Here is a 16,275-nt window from a genome sequence, read left to right as displayed (position 1 = left end):
TAACTTATCTCAGGTAAGATTAATTTATTAATATAAACTTTTGAGATAAAGCCATTTATTTCTTGTAAATATAGGAAAGTAATTTTGAACTTTTAAAAGTCCATTTAGCATTAGAATATTTTTAAACATTTATTATGGTGATATCAATTTGATATCATTTATATTTTGGACTTTACAATTCTACTAGCGTTTGTCAGTACAGAGAGTATAACACGAACATCATTTTTAGTAATTCAATTAAGTTAGAACAAATTGAGGACATTTATTTTCTAATTAGAGAGGTAACAGACACCATACTGCAGATAATTTTGGAAATTATGTAAGAAGAAAATATCAAAACCATTCATAATTTACCTTCTATCTTGCCACTCCCAATAATAAATATTATTAACACTTAATTATATTTCCTTCATATATATTTTTCCCCCTATGGGGGATGGATGTGCCCAGGCAGAGATTAGATCAGAGATCACACTGCACTTGTAGTCTTACCTTGTTTTTTCACTGAAGAAAAAATACCAAGTGAATTACTAGGTAGATCATACTATAAATATTTTAGAGGAATCTAAATATATATTCAATACTCAGTAGGTACCAGAAGATACATTCTTATAAGTCTGAATATTAAAAATGTCTTGACCAAATATAGTTAATAAAATTGTCATAAAATTAGAAACTTTGAAATTGAGACTTGCATAATAAAATAAACCTAGCAACATAGTTCACAATAACTTGTCTGGAAACAATGATAACTGCATAATATGTGGTCAGCACTATGGTACTTTGCCTGTCTTAAGATTTAAAATATTTTCCCCCTAGGAAGAACGACAAACTAAATCATCTGTAACTAATTCTAAAATTATTTTAAAACCTACATAAAATTCCATGCTATTTAAAAATAAAGGCTCTGCCAAATTTGTCTTAAAATATTTTGGAATGATTTCAGATTACATATTTTAAAGCTGGTAGTGAGCTATATATATTTTTTCAAACCTTATTTTATCCAAGAAATGCCAAATGGTGGTTATGTTGGATGTAAGAGCACGAAATTTAAATTTGTTAAATTTTTAAAAATCCCAAATAACACTGGTACTATCACAGTTATATTTCTGCTGCTTCTTTGGAATCAGATTAAGAAATTGAAATTGGGCATATCATACTCTAACTCCTAAAAAAAAAAAATACACCTTTTAAGGTACTACTTAATGTCCATTTATTTAGCATACAGATTGTTTTAAAAAGCACACTATACCTAGAAGATGAGATGTTAACATACAATGATAAAAATTCCACAATTTCCCACTATGAGAAAAATTCGCAAAACACATTAATTGCACAAGTACTCCTTTCATACACACACACCACAATAAAAATACCTTATCGACTTATAATACTGGCAAAATAATGTTCTGGGTACTCCATAAAATATGTTCAGACATCCATGACTGGCCAGAACCACATACTATTCTGAGAACTTCACGTAGTTTTCTATCAATCTGGGCTGACCTTCGAGATTAAGATTTTTATTGTACTTGGAAAGTTGTAATGCTATAATCTAAGTCTTTTGTTTCAGAGAAAATATTGCTGGCAGAATTTAAACATTTTCAAACAAAATGTCTAAAGAATAATAAAAAAAGAACAAAGCAGGAACATTGAGAATCCCATTTGTATGTGAATTTGTTACCCCTCTATATTATCATTAGAGAAAAGAATACAAACAAAACAATTCTCAAGAAAATGATAACCAAACACTGATGTAATTCGGAACAAATAATGTGAAAGAAAGTGAATATGACAGAAAGCTTTGGGACAAATTGAATAAATAAAGAACAATCAGTGAGACTATGCGTTACATGTGTCAACGCCAAGGGGTGGAGCAGGAAGGAGGTCCCCAAAGGAACATATTAACTTACAATTGAGTGAAACTTAAAAAGAAAATTACAGTGGATTTCTTTATATTGTATCACATGTTGCCGATTTTACACCATGCTATAATCAGAAGATTATAGTTTACATGACACAAAAATAATTTTAATAATATAGATATTTAAAAAAAAAGTTTTTGTCAATGTTGTGGTTAATGAACAGTGACTATTTATACAAATCCTGATCACAGAAACATAATTTATGATCCCAATCTTTTTTGAGGAATCAATATTCTGGAAAGATAATCAGTCTTTCCCTTTCAAAAAACACTCTACTACAGAAAAAAAGTGTATGTACTTGAAGCCAGTTTGAGTCACCTTACAAATATCCATTTAGCAAATGCAGAAAGAATGTTGGTCAATGTTGGAGACACTTTCCTCAGTTTTCCTTGTTTTCATTACCTTAGTCACTGAATGTTTGTCAAAAGCATCAACAACAAAAAAATGCCTTCCTCTTCTCCCAGTTTTTTCTCTTACAGTCAACAAACCAGTAAGACTCAGGCAGGTTTGTATTTCAAATATGAACTAGTATAACCAGGAACATTCTACCACCTATTGTGAGTGTAACACTTGAGAGAAAGATGTACTACAAATTTAAATAGGCCAAAATTGCTGAGAGTGTTAGCCCAAACTAGTTAGCACTTAACTTATTTAAAGACAGTTAAGGCCGGGAGCAGTGGTTGACACCGGTAATCCCAGCGCTTTGAGAGGTCGAGGCAGGCAGATTACCTGAGGTCAGGAGTTCAAGACCAGCCTGACCAACATGGAGAAAACCTGTCTCTACTAAAAATACAAAAAGACTAGCCAGGTGTGGTGGTGCATGCCTGTAATCCCAGCTACTTAGGAGGCTAAGGCAGGAGAATCTATTGAATATGGGAGGCAGAGGCTCCAGTGAGCCAAGATCATGCCATTGCACTCCAGCCTGAGCAACAAGGGCGAAACTCCATCTTAAAATAAAATAAAATAGACAGTTAAGATAAAGTGTTTGTTAATTCTAAGTGATGTTAATTTAAGTAATAGATACTTCAAAAAAAATCAAGACATTATAAATGATATCTAGCCCATCTTCATAGAAGAGGAAGACAGTTGAAAGGCATAGAAAGAAAGGAAATGAAAATGAGCAACCTACAGTTTTATTTGTGCTGTAACTAAGATTCTACATTTGGAATACTGTTTTGTAGGAAATATGAAATGTATTGCATGTACAAAATATAATAATAATGATAGTAATAAGATAATTGATTTCAAATTTGTGAAAAATCTTTTACATATAGAAATCCATGTTACCAATAAAACTATTATTTACTTCTGAAAGTCATTACTGGTTTAATCATGACTTGTTCATCAACATTTCATTATTCATAAAGAAATACAATCCTCTAAGATTGTCTAAAACATTATTTCAATAGTAAACGATGCAAAACTAGAATAATCACTGCTTTTAAAAGAAGAAGGGACTGAAAAGAATAGCATTGCCCTTCAGACAACAAAGGTATTAGTAGTTACCCTATAGTTTTGCTAAAAATGTGAATATTATAACAATGTGTGACTTAGGGTAAATTGGTATTGAAGACTCCTACTACTCTATAAGACAAGATCCTATCAGTAACATCAGTGCCATGGAATGGATAGCTGTCTTGTGGTCAGCAGAGGCTGGTATAACAAAATACCATAGACTAGTGACTTAAACAATAGACATTCATCTCTAAGAGTTCTGGGAATTCCAGCATCAAGGTGCTGGCAGATTTGGTTCCTGGTAAGAACACTCTCTGAAGCTGGAAAACAATTAGATAACCTTCTTGCTGTGTTCTCACACGACAGAGAGAGAGGAAATTCTGGTATTTCTTCCTTTTCTTCTTAAGGTACTAATCCCACTGGCTCCAATCTCGTGATGTCACAGAAACCTAAATACCTCCTAAATGCCTCACCTCCTAACCATCACATTGGATGTTAAGGGCTCAACATATGAATTTGAGGGAACACAAATATTCAGTCCTTAACATTAGTACAGGTATAGCTAAAATGGGTATCTGGGCATATAAGAAAAGAACAAAGAAGTCAGGCATGTGAAAATCTTACAGATTTGTAAACTATCAGTGAAAGATGATAGCTAAAGTTTAGGAAAGCTGTACATAGGAAGAATACCTGTGTTTAAGAGAAAGGCAGAGGAAAGGGAAAAAGAACCCATGAAGAATGTTCAGAAAGAATGGCCAAGATCCACAGAAAACCAAAAGAGAGTGGTTATCCAGAAGTTAGGAAGGTATTCAAGAAGGAATCAAGCAATGATGTCAAGAATTTTAAAAAGTTCTATTTGATTTGACAGCTAAAAGGTTTTGTCCTGATTGGATAAGGTGAAAAGATATCTTGATATTCTTACATGCCAACATGGGGAAAATAAAGAGTTTATAAGCAAGTTCTCTAAAAATACAGTGCATAGCATATAGTACACAAAAGAAAGAGATGGAGGGAGGGAGGGAGGGAGGAGGGGAAAGTTAGGAAGTTGAAAGAAAGGAAATTGGAAGGAAGGAAGGAAGGAAGGAAGGGAGGGAGGGAGGGAGGGAGGAAGGGAGGGAGGGGAATGAATGAGTAAAAATGGCTGGGTCTTAAGCATTGGCGGCAGTATAAGGATTGCTTCTAGTAAGGTAGATTCTTTTGTTGAACAAATATTCTGAGTTAAAATTATGTGACCTCATTCTAGGATCTAGGGTCACAGCACTGAGCAATGCACACTCATTGTTTTCATAGAGCTTGCATTCTAGTGGTAGAAAGATAATCAACTATTAATCAACTGATATTTAGTACGTCAATGTTGATAAAAGCTCTGGAGAACAATTAGCAGGGTAATGGGACACCAGTTGATGGTGGTGTCATTTTAAGATACCATACTCTAGTAAGGTCTCTATGAGAAAGTGGAATTCTTCGAAGAGTGAACTGTGGAACTATTTGGAAGAGAAATATTCTATGATAATTGCAAAGGCTCTTTATTAGGAATTCGATGGGTCTGGGTGAGAAACTGTCAATGCTTTCACTCGCTTCCACTGAAGTAATATGAAGGTTGCCTGTTGAGTAGGGAAAACAATTAGATAATCTTAAAGAAATTGGTAAAAAAAAAAAAAAAAATTGTCATAGCTACTATAAGGAATGGAAAGACATTAAATAAGTTAGAAAAGCTTGCAAAATCATTAATGAAAGTCAGAAGTAATTTTTCCTAAATATCGTCAGGAACGTAAGAAGAAAACCTCAGATGTCACAGAGTTGGAAAGATCCAAAGCTGGACTTCATTTCATGAAAATGAAAATCTGAGAGAGTATGTAATTATACATTTGTGCTATTCATTGCACAAACTCTGCCTACCACACCCACAGTTGTCTTCAGTATAAAGCAGTCACCAGTAATTCTTTCTGCATAGGTCACAATGCATTGCATTTCCTTACTTGTAATGGGGCCAATCTAAGGAGACAGTGAAATGCAATCATTTCCAGGCTAAATATTTAAAAAAAAAAAAAAAAAAACCAACTAGTAATATATGAAGTAGCTTGAGAAAAGAAGAGAATTTGGGTTAGACTTGCAGTTATGGCCAAATAAGCAGTTTTTTAAAAATCATCTTTCCAAAAATAAACTGCAAAGCTAGATATAGTTGATACAACATTTAACAAAAAACACAACCATTTCAGCACTTTGGGATTAAAATAATGAGAAAAGCATTTATGCTTGAAGAACTGTTGAACTTTGGATAAGAAAAGTGAGAATCTGTGATGTTCTTGCATGAGGCCACCATTTCTATCTCTACCACAGAGGAGGTTCTACAAGGCAAGCTATGAGGACTGGTGGCATTGCTGCCATGATCAAAGAGAGGTCACTTGATTTGAAGTGGTGAACAATGTCCACACTCAGCAATACTATCAGTGGAAACTGGTAACACTACCAAGGAAGGAAAAAAAACTGTCAACCAATAATTTTATATCCAGTAAAACTATCCTTCAAAACTAAAAGTGAAACAAAGATATTCTCTCATAAACAAGCACTCAGATTATTTAATGGTGTCAGATCTTCCTTACCAGAAACACCTTGTCCTTCAATCTTTCAGGTGTTAACTCCAATGTACAGAAAGAAACGAAAAGCACTGGATATAACAAATATTTGGGTTATATGAAGACTCTACAGATACAGTATTCATCATTTCTCCTCTTAAGTACTTGAAAATGCTACTGAATATATACAACATTTATAACACTGTAATATTGGGTTATATTACATGTAGATATAATATATGTGTCAATACGGGGGATAAAGATTAGATATAAATTAGAAGAAATTTTCCATAATTCACCAGAATTAATTTAGGAGTTTAACTGAGGTAGAATGTAAATTCAAGTCATAATACAGTTCCCAGAGCCACCATTAAAAATATACATAGTAAAAAAATGAATAGAGAAAATGAAATGGTACACTAAAATACAGATATAAAGCACATAAAGTAGTAAAAGGGGAACAGAGTAACAAAAAAGGCAGGAAAAACAGACAACGAATAGCAAATTACCAAGTGAGTTCAAATATATTATTATTACACTAAATGAAAATGTTAAAAGCCGCATTTAAAAATCAGAGATTGTCAGACTGCGTTAAATAGCAAGATTAACAAAATACTGTTTAAACTAGAAACACTTTCATTCAAAACCAAAACTAAGTTAAAGTAAGAAGATGGAAAGAGGTATACTATTAAACCACAACCATAAGAAAGTTGAAGTAGCTATAATTAATAACAGATAGAAACTAATTTAAGACAAGAAGTATTACAGAGACAGGTATTCCATAATAATAAACGGGGCCAACTTTTAGTAAAACCTAACAATTATAGGTACATACACATCTAACAACAGAATCTCAAAATACATTATGTGCTACATAACAATGTTTCACTTAGTGACAGACTGCATATACAATGGTGGTCCCATATGATTCTAATACCATACTTCTATTGTACCTTTTCTATGTTTAGATACATTTGAGATAAAAAAAATACTTGCCATTATTAACAATTAATACTTATCAAAACTTACAATTGTCTACAGTATTCAGTACAGTTCCATTCTGTACACGTTTGCAGCCTAAGAGCAATATGTTTTACCATAGATGGGCTATAGCCTAAATGTAGAGTAGGCTATGTTATCTAGGTTTGTATACGCATATGCTATAATGTTTGCACAACAACGAAATTGCATAATGATGCATTTCTCAGAACATATTAAGTGACTCATGACTGTACATGAATCAAAAACTGACAGAATTTAAATGATAAAATAGACAACTAAAAAATAACACTTGAAGATTTAAATATCCCACTCTCCATAATTGATAGAATAATTAGAAACTCAATTAAGGTGACAGAAGAAATGAACAGGTTTATCAACCAACTCAACGTAACTGGCATATATATTAATAAAATGCTGCAGCTAAGAACTGCAGAATACACATTCAAGTGCCTATGCAACAATCTCCCAAACAGACCATATGCTAGACCTTAAAACAAGTCTTAATAAATGTAAAAGAATGAACATCATATAAAGTATATCATCTGACCACAATGGAATTAGATTAGAAATCAGCAACAAAAAGAAATCTGTGAAATTGTGAAATATTTGGAAGTTAAACAACACATTTCTAAATAACCCAGGGGCCAAAGAAGAAATCGTAAGGAAAATAACAAAATACTTTAAAGAAAATAAAAAAGGCGAGAGGCTGAGGCAGGAGAATGGCATAAACCCGGCAGGCGGAGTTTGCAGTGAGCTGAGATTTGGCCACTGCACTCCAGCCTGGGCGACAGAGCGAGACTCTGTCTAAGAAAAAAAAAATAATAAGAAAATAAAAAATGTAAATATATCACAATTTCTGGGATGCAGCTTAAGTAGTGATTAAAGAGATATTTATAGCATTAAATGCCCACATTATATGGGAATAAATTTCTCAAATCAATAATCAAAGCTTTAGCCTTAAGATGAGAAATAATAAAACTAAAAACAATGTTATTAAAACAGAAAATAATAAAGATTAGAGCTGAAACCAATGAAATGAAAAGGAAAAATGATAGGAAAAAAATCAATGAAATTAAGTTATTTCTAATGGATTATCAAACTGACAATCCTTTAGCTTAACTAATGCAGAAAAAAGGCATAAGTCACAATTACCAGAATGAGGAATGAAAGAATATCATTATTAACTCTTCAAAAGTAAAAGAGATTAAAAGGGAATGTTAAGAACAGCTTTATGCCAACAAATTAGATAACTCAAGATGAATATATAACTTTCTAGAAAGATACAAATTACCGGTTGGGCACAGTGGCTCATGCCTGTAATCCCAGCACTTCAGGAGGCCAAAGTGGGCAAATCACCTGAAGTCAGGAGTTTGAGACTAGCCTGGCCAATAGGTGAAACCCCAACTCTACTAAAAATAATTAGCTGGGCATGTTGGTGAGTGCCTGTATTCCCGGCTACTCAGGAGGCTGACGCAGGAGAATGGCTTGAACCCAGGAGGCAGAGACTGCAGTGAGCTGAGATCACGCCACTGCACTCCAGCCTGGGCGACAGAGCAAGAGTCCGTCTCAAAAGAAAAAAAAAAAAAAAGAAAGATACAACTTACCATAACTGACTAAAGAAGGAAGAAAATCTGTATAGACCTATAACAAATTAAATTATTAATTTAAAAACTTTTCATCGAAAAAAGTTCTACCAGTTCCACATGGCTTCACTGGTAAACTGTATCAAACATTTAGGGAAAGAATGTCAATCCCTCATACATGCTTCCAAAAGTAGGACAGAATGAAAGACTTCCAAACTCATTCTTTGAGGCTAGCATTAAGTTGACATGAAAAGCAGACGAAGTCACTACAAGAAATTTACAGACTAAAACCCCTTAATAAACATGGATACAGAAATCCTTTAAAAATATAGCAAATCATATCCAGCACCATATAAAGAGGATAACACCCTATGACCAAATGAGATATAGTTGAGAAATACTAGGTTCACATGATTGATTGTTAATTATATATAAAAATTAATTATATAGAATTGGTTAATGTAATACACAATAGTAACAGCAAAAAGTATAGAAACCACATGATATCAACAAATTCAAAAAAATTTTGATAAAATCAACAAGCAATTCATGATTTTTTAAAAGGTTTCAATAAAATGGCTGGTGTGATGGCTCACACCTATAATCCCAGCACTTCGGGAGGCCAAGGTGGGAAGATCACTTGAGGTCAGGAGTTCAAAATAAACCTGGTCAAGATGCCGAAACTCCGTCTCTACTAAAAATACAAAAATTAGCTGGGCATGATGGTGCACGCGAATCACTTGAACCCAGGAGGCAGAGGTTGCTGTGAGCCAAGATTGTGCCACTGCACTCCAGTCTAGGAGACAGGGTGAGACTCTGTCTCAAAAAAAGAAATAAATAAAAGGTCTCAATTAAACTAGGAATAAAAGGGATCATTCTCAAAATGATGATGGGCATCTCTGAAAAACTCACAGCTACAATCATTCTTAATGGTGAAAGACTGAATGCTTTCCCTCTAGGATTGGGAATAAAGCAAGGATGTCTGCTCTCACTATTTCTATGCAAAATTACACAAGACATTCTGAAGAAAAAAGTAAAACTGTCTTTATTCACATATGGCATGATTTAATATATTGAAAATCCCAGAGAACAAAAAGTAAAGACAACTAGAACTAGTAAACCATAGTTCAGCAAGGTCTCAGGATAGAAGAAAAATACAAAAAATTCAACTGTATTTTTATATACCAGGAATAAAGAATACAAAAAGAAAAATAAGAAAACAATTCCATCACAATAGCATCAAATAAGTAAAATACATAGGAATAAATTTAACATAAGAAGTATAAGACTAGTATACTGAAATCTGCAAAACATTTCTGAAGATCTAAATAAACATTCTGTGTTCACAGATCCAAAGACTCAATAATGTCAAGATGGCAAATTTTCCCACTTGATCTACAAATTAAAATCAATTCCTACCAAAATTCTAGCAGTCTCTTTTTATAGAAATTGATAAACAGATGTCAAAATGTTTATAAAACATGAAAAACACAGACAAAATAATTTCAAAACAGGAGAAGAAAGTTGGATGACTTATATCAGCAGCCCCCACCTTTTCGACACCAGGGATTGGTTTTGTGGAGAAAATTTTTCCATGTTCTGGGGTTAGGGGGTGGTTTGGGGATGAGACTGTTCCACCTCAGATCATCAGGCATTAGTTAGATTCTCATAAGGAGCACGTAACCTAGATCCCTCGTATGCACGGTTCACACTCCTATGAGAATCTAATGCTGTCACTGATCTCACAGGAGGCAGAGCTTAGGTGGTAATGCCTACTCACCCACCACTCACCAGTGTATGTCCCATGGGTTGGGGACCTCTGACTTACATGACCTAATTTCCAAACTTACTTTGACATTTCAGTAATCAAGACTATAATACAGACACCAGGACAAGCATTTATATCAATGGATCAGAAGTAAGAGTCCAGGGGGAATAAATTATATTAATGATAAACTGATTTACAACAAAGATGCCAAGACAATTCAGTAGAGAAACGAAAGTCTTTTAAACAAATAGTAATGTGACAATTGTAATATCCACATGCAATAAATGAACTTAGACCCTATTTCACATTATAAGCAAAATTATCTTGAAATGCATCATAGATCTAAATGTAAGAGCTAAGACAATGATACCAAAAGCACAATTCATAAAAGAAAGAAAAATTGACAAAATAGATTTCAACGAATTTTAAATGTTTATGCTTCAAAAGTAACTATTAAGAAAATGAGCCGGGCGCGGTGGCTCAAGCCTGTAATCCCAGCACTTTGGGAGGCCGAGACGGGCGGATCACGAGGTCAAGAGATCGAGACCATCCTGGCTAACACGGTGAAACCCCGTCTCTACTAAAAAATATACAAAAAACTAGCCGGGCGAGGTGGCGGGCGCCTGTAGTCCCAGCTACTCCGGAGGCTGAGGCAGGAGAATGGCCGTAAACCCGGGAGGCGGAGCTTGCAGTGAGCTGAGATCCGGCCACTGCGCTCCAGCCTGGGCCGCGACAGAGCGAGACTCCGTCTCGAAAAAAAAAAGAAAAGAAAAGAAAATGAAAAGATTAGATTCTTTTTTTTTTTTTTTTTTTTTTTTTTGAGACAGAGTCTTGCTCTGTCGCCCAGGCTGGGGTGCAGTGGCCGGATCTCAGCTCACTGCAAGCTCCGCCTCCCGGGTTTAGACCATTCTCCTGCCTCAGCCTCCCGAGTAGCTGGGACTACAGACGCCCGCCACCTCGCCCGGCTAGTTTTTTGTATTTTTTTTAGTAGAGACGGGGTTTCACCGTGTGAGCCAGGATGGTCTCGATCTCCTGACCTCGTGATCCGCCCGTCTCGGCCTCCCAAAGTGCTGAAAGATTAGATTCTTATAACCAGATTCTCATCACGCTGGGCGTGATGGCTCATGCCTGTAATTCCAGCACTTTGGGAGGCCGAGGCGGGCAGATCTCTTGAAGCCAGGAGTTTGAAACCAGACAGATCAGCATGGTGAAACCCCATCTCTACTAAAAATACAAAATTTAGCCATGCATGGTGGCTCATGCCTATAATTCCAGCTATTTGAAAGGCTGAGGCAGGAGAATCGCTTGAACCCAGGAGGCGGAGGCTGAAGTGAGCCAAGATTGTGCCACTGCATTCCAGCTGAGGCAACAGAGTGAGACTCCATCTCAAAAAATAAAAAAAAAAAAAAAAAGAAAAGCCACAGCCACACAGCCAGGAAGAAAACACTAGCAAAGCATATATCAGAAAAAAAGACAGTTGGAATATATTAAAAAAAAACCTCTTAGAACTCAAAAATAAGAAGAAAACTTTAAAATGGGAAAATGATTTCAATAGACATTTCATTAAAGAAGGTATATAAATTATTACATACATGAAAAACATGAAACATTATAAGTCATTACAAAATGCAAATTGACACCACAATAAGATATCACTATATGTATCTCCATCAGAATGGCTAAAATACCAAGTGTTGGTAAGGATATGTAGAAAGTAAAACCCTAACAAATCGAGCATAAGAATGTAAAACGGTGTAAACACTTAGAAAGTGATTTGGGAGTTTCTTTAACTGTTCAACATAAATTTACCATTCAACCCAATAATTCCACTGTAAAGACTCTATCAATGATCAGTTACATTTGTCCATACAAACACATGTACCCAAATGTACGTAACAGCATTATTCACTATAGGCAAAAAGTAGAATATATATCAACTGGTGAGTTGATAAATAAAATGTAGCATTATCATACAATGGAATGCTCCTCAGCAATAAAAAGGAACAAACTACTGATACATGTTACGTCATGGAAGAATACCAAAATGTTACACTAAGTGAAAGAAGCCAGATGCAAAAGACTATCTATTGTATGATTCCAGTGTATTAAAATGTCCAGGAAAGGCAAATTTATAGGGACAGAAAGAAGATCAGGGTTGCCTAGGGCTGTAGGTAGGAGCAGGGATCAACTACAAAGGACACAAGAAAACTTTTGGGATGATGGAAATGTTCTAAAACTGTATTATGGTCATGGTTATACATCTTAATAAATTTAATAAAAATAACAGAATTGTATACTTACAAGTGTTAATGTTACATTATATAAATTATACTTCAGTAAGAGCTGGCTGTTTAAAAGTATGTGAAATCACCCTCCACCCTCCCTCTCTTCCTCCTGCTCCAGCCGTGTGAAGTGCTGGCTATTGCTTTGTCTTCTGCCATAATTGTAAGTTTCCTGAGGCCTCCCCAGAAGCAAAGCAGATGCCACCATGCTTCCTGTACAGCCAGCAGAACTGTGAGCCAATTAAACCTCTTTTCTTTATAAATTACCCAGTCTCAGGTATTTCTTTATAGCAATGCAAGAACAAACTAGTACAAGACCTAATGTAAAACATGAAACTATACAACTCCTAGAAGATAACAGGAGGAAATCTAGATAACCTTGACTTTTTGATGACTTTTTACATGTAACACCAAATGCTTGATCCATTAAAGAAAGAACTGATAATCTGGACTTTACTAAAATTAAAAATTTCTGCAAACAAAAACACTCAAGAGAATAAAAAGAAAAGCAAATTTGGGAGAAAATATTTGCCAAAACATCTGATAGGGGACTGTTACCCAAAATATACAAAGAACTCTTAAAACTCAACAATAAGCAAAGCCTATTTTTAAAAATGGGCCAAAGACCTTAACAGACCCATCAATCAAAGATATATAGATGGCAAATAAGCATATGAAAAAATGCTTCACAGAACATGTCATCAGGAAACTAAATTTAAACAGCATTTAGATACCACTACATACCTATCAGAATGGCCAAAATTCAGAACACCAAATGCTAGTGAGTATGTGCAACAACAGGGATTCCCACTCATTGTTGGTGGGAATGCAAAACGAAGACAGTTTGGTGGTATACTACCAAACTAAACATTTTTACCATACGATCTGGCAATCATGTATGTACCTTAGTATTTGTCGAAAGAAGCTGGAAACATAGGTTCACACAAAAACCTGCAGATGGAGGAATATAGCAACTTTATTTAAAATTGCCAACACTTGGAAGCAACCAAGATGTCTATTCACACATGAATGGATAAACTGTAGTACATTCAGACAATTAAATATTAGCACAACAGAAATGAGCTATCGGCCAGGTGCCACTGCTCACACCTGTAATCCCAGTGTTTTAGGAGGCCAAGATGGAGGACCACCTGAGACCAGGAGTTAGAGATCACCCTATGCAACACAGCAAGACCCTGTCTCTACAAAAATTTAAAAACAAAAAAATTTAGCCAGGTGAGGTAGCAAATAGTCCTCCTCAGGATAATTACTTGAGTACAGGAGTTGAGGCTGCAGTGAGCTATGATCGTACCACTGCACTCTAGCCTGGGTGACAGAGTGAGACCCTGTCTCAAAAAATTAAAATCTATCTAGCCATGGAAATACATGGAAGAAGCAAAAATGTAAATTACTATGTCAAAGAATCCTATACGAAAAAGTTATATACTGTTTTATGCCAATTATATGACATTCTTAAAAAGACAAAGCTATGGAGACAGGGAAAATATCATTGTTTGTAGGGGCTAAGAAATGAGTATGTTGAGCACAGGTGGTTTTGGGGGCAGTAAAAATATTATGCATACTATAATGACAGATACATGTCATTATATATTTCTCCAAGTCCATAGAATGTACAACACCCAGAGTGAGTCCTCTAGTAAACTACAGATTTTGGGTGACAATTATGTATCCCTGTAGGTTCATCAGTACTGAATTGGAGAGGTTGTGCAGGTTTAGGAGCAGGGGATATATGAGTTATTTCTGTCCCCTCCTCTCAATTTTGCTATGAACCTCAAACTGCTTTAAAAAAATAAAGTCTAAAAATGTGATCAGGAAAAATATGACAGCATGTTAGGTCTGCCATATTGGTTTGGTATTTAAAATAAGTGTGGTGGGGAGAGGGAGGAGATTGGGAAATGCAAAACTGATAAGCAAGGAATAAATAGGGTGATGTTCCTTTTCAGCCTTTAAAAGCTATAGAACCCATAACAAAATAAATGACAAAGAAGGCTGAATGTGAGCTACTTACAGAAGAATAATGTCTACAGCAATTATATTAAGTATATTTAGGTAGTACAACAGCTTAATTTTACTACTAATACATACATGATTGTTCCCAAGAAATTCATTTAAAAACATCATCATCAAAAACAAATTAGAAGTTAGTTTCTGAGCTTCCTTTTCTCCCTAAGGAATCCTATTTGCATACACAGTTTGAAGATTAAAGTCAAACACACTAAGTGAAATTGGAAAGAAAATAATTTTAACAGTACATCATCATCTTTCAGAACAAGTGGAAATTATAATTATAAAACTATGACTTAAAAAACCTAGAATGGAACAATACATATAAACCACTAAGGTGAACAAAAATTACATGAAAAAGCAGCCCCTGTGTTTTTCATAAATGCTAAATAATTTTCACAACAGTTTCTATTAAAACTCACTAAATCCAACAACAGCAAAGTTTTAATTTATAAATGATCTCAATATTCCATTTCTGTCAAAATATTTTACAAAAGTCACAGGCAATTCATTCAAAGAAGAAAAAACAAACCTCTTTAAGCATAGTGTAGAAATCCATCTGCTCAGAGGTGTTGGCTGGATGTAGCAAATTACATCTGCAAGGCTCACTGCAAGTGCTCCCTAATGAAACTCAAGATGTTGATTTTGACCCAAACACCCTACACAGATTGGAGCTGGCTATATTAGAGATCATCTCTCCCTTTCCACAGCAATTGAAATCAGATGACACATTTCAGCAAACAGTTCATCATTCTGAACTTCAGAAGTCCAAGTTCAGTAAAGACAGAGCCTCAAATCTATAGAGAATTTTTTGTTCATCCTATTAATCATCTATGTAATGCATCTTTTTCCTTTTTTTCAATTTGCAAAGACCAGGAATTATTTTTCACTTGTTTATGGATCTTAAGATAAGTGAGAAGGTAACTTTTTAATTTCTTAAGTTCTTCCTCCCTTATAGTAACCAAAACTATTTATCATGAATAACTTGAAAACTTCATGTGGCCCGAGAATGTACAGTGAGCTCCTCTTTTGTGGCATGTGTTGTGCTAAATAATGGGAATACAGCAATGAACAAGACAGGTACGGCTCCTGCTCTTTTCACCCTAGTAGGGGAATGAGATACTGAACAAAAATAGTTAAAATTAGGATAGTTTGTAAAAGTGATGACTGGAGTACAAAGACAGCACAGAGTTGAGGGACTTGATAAATGAAATACCCTGAAGCCCGAAGGAGGAGAAGGAGAAAGATGCCTAGAGGATAGATTGGGAAGGAGGAATTCATGTTTGTAGCATATGCTAAGGCAGTGTGATAGGACAGTGCTGTGCTTATTCCAAGAACACAGAAAGGATACTAGGGCTAGAGTTGGGCAAAGCAAGCAGCAGAGAGAGCAGCAGAAAATACAACTGGAGAGGTGGGCAGGGCCAATTCTTACGGGGTCTTGTTGGTCATGTTAAGGATTTTAAAATATACCCTAAGATTGAAAGGAAGCCATGAAAAGGATTGCATGCAAAAATAACTAAATTACTCTGCATGATAAAAGGAGAGGAATTTCAAATTACTTTGGTCAAGAGATTAAAGAGGAAGAGAAAATGGCCAAATAAGCATTGTGATGTACAAACATGTCTAAGAGACTAACAGCCACTTTAAAGACTGTTTGAT

At 35.0% G+C, this 16,275-nt stretch overlaps 1 protein-coding gene across 40 annotated transcripts in view; it reads right to left on the bottom strand.

Annotated features, from left to right (window-relative positions):
• The window catches only part of VPS13B (vacuolar protein sorting 13 homolog B), an 856,590-nt gene that overhangs the window by 415,594 nt on the left and 424,721 nt on the right, over window positions 1-16,275 (bottom strand). The gene's annotated exons all lie outside the window — the stretch shown is intronic.

This window comes from Macaca mulatta, chromosome 8 (genome assembly GCF_049350105.2).
Source record: "Macaca mulatta isolate MMU2019108-1 chromosome 8, T2T-MMU8v2.0, whole genome shotgun sequence".
NCBI lineage: Eukaryota > Metazoa > Chordata > Mammalia > Primates > Cercopithecidae > Macaca > Macaca mulatta.
The sequence above is the reverse complement of the archived record's forward strand: the minus strand, read 5'-3'. Positions and strand labels throughout refer to the sequence as shown.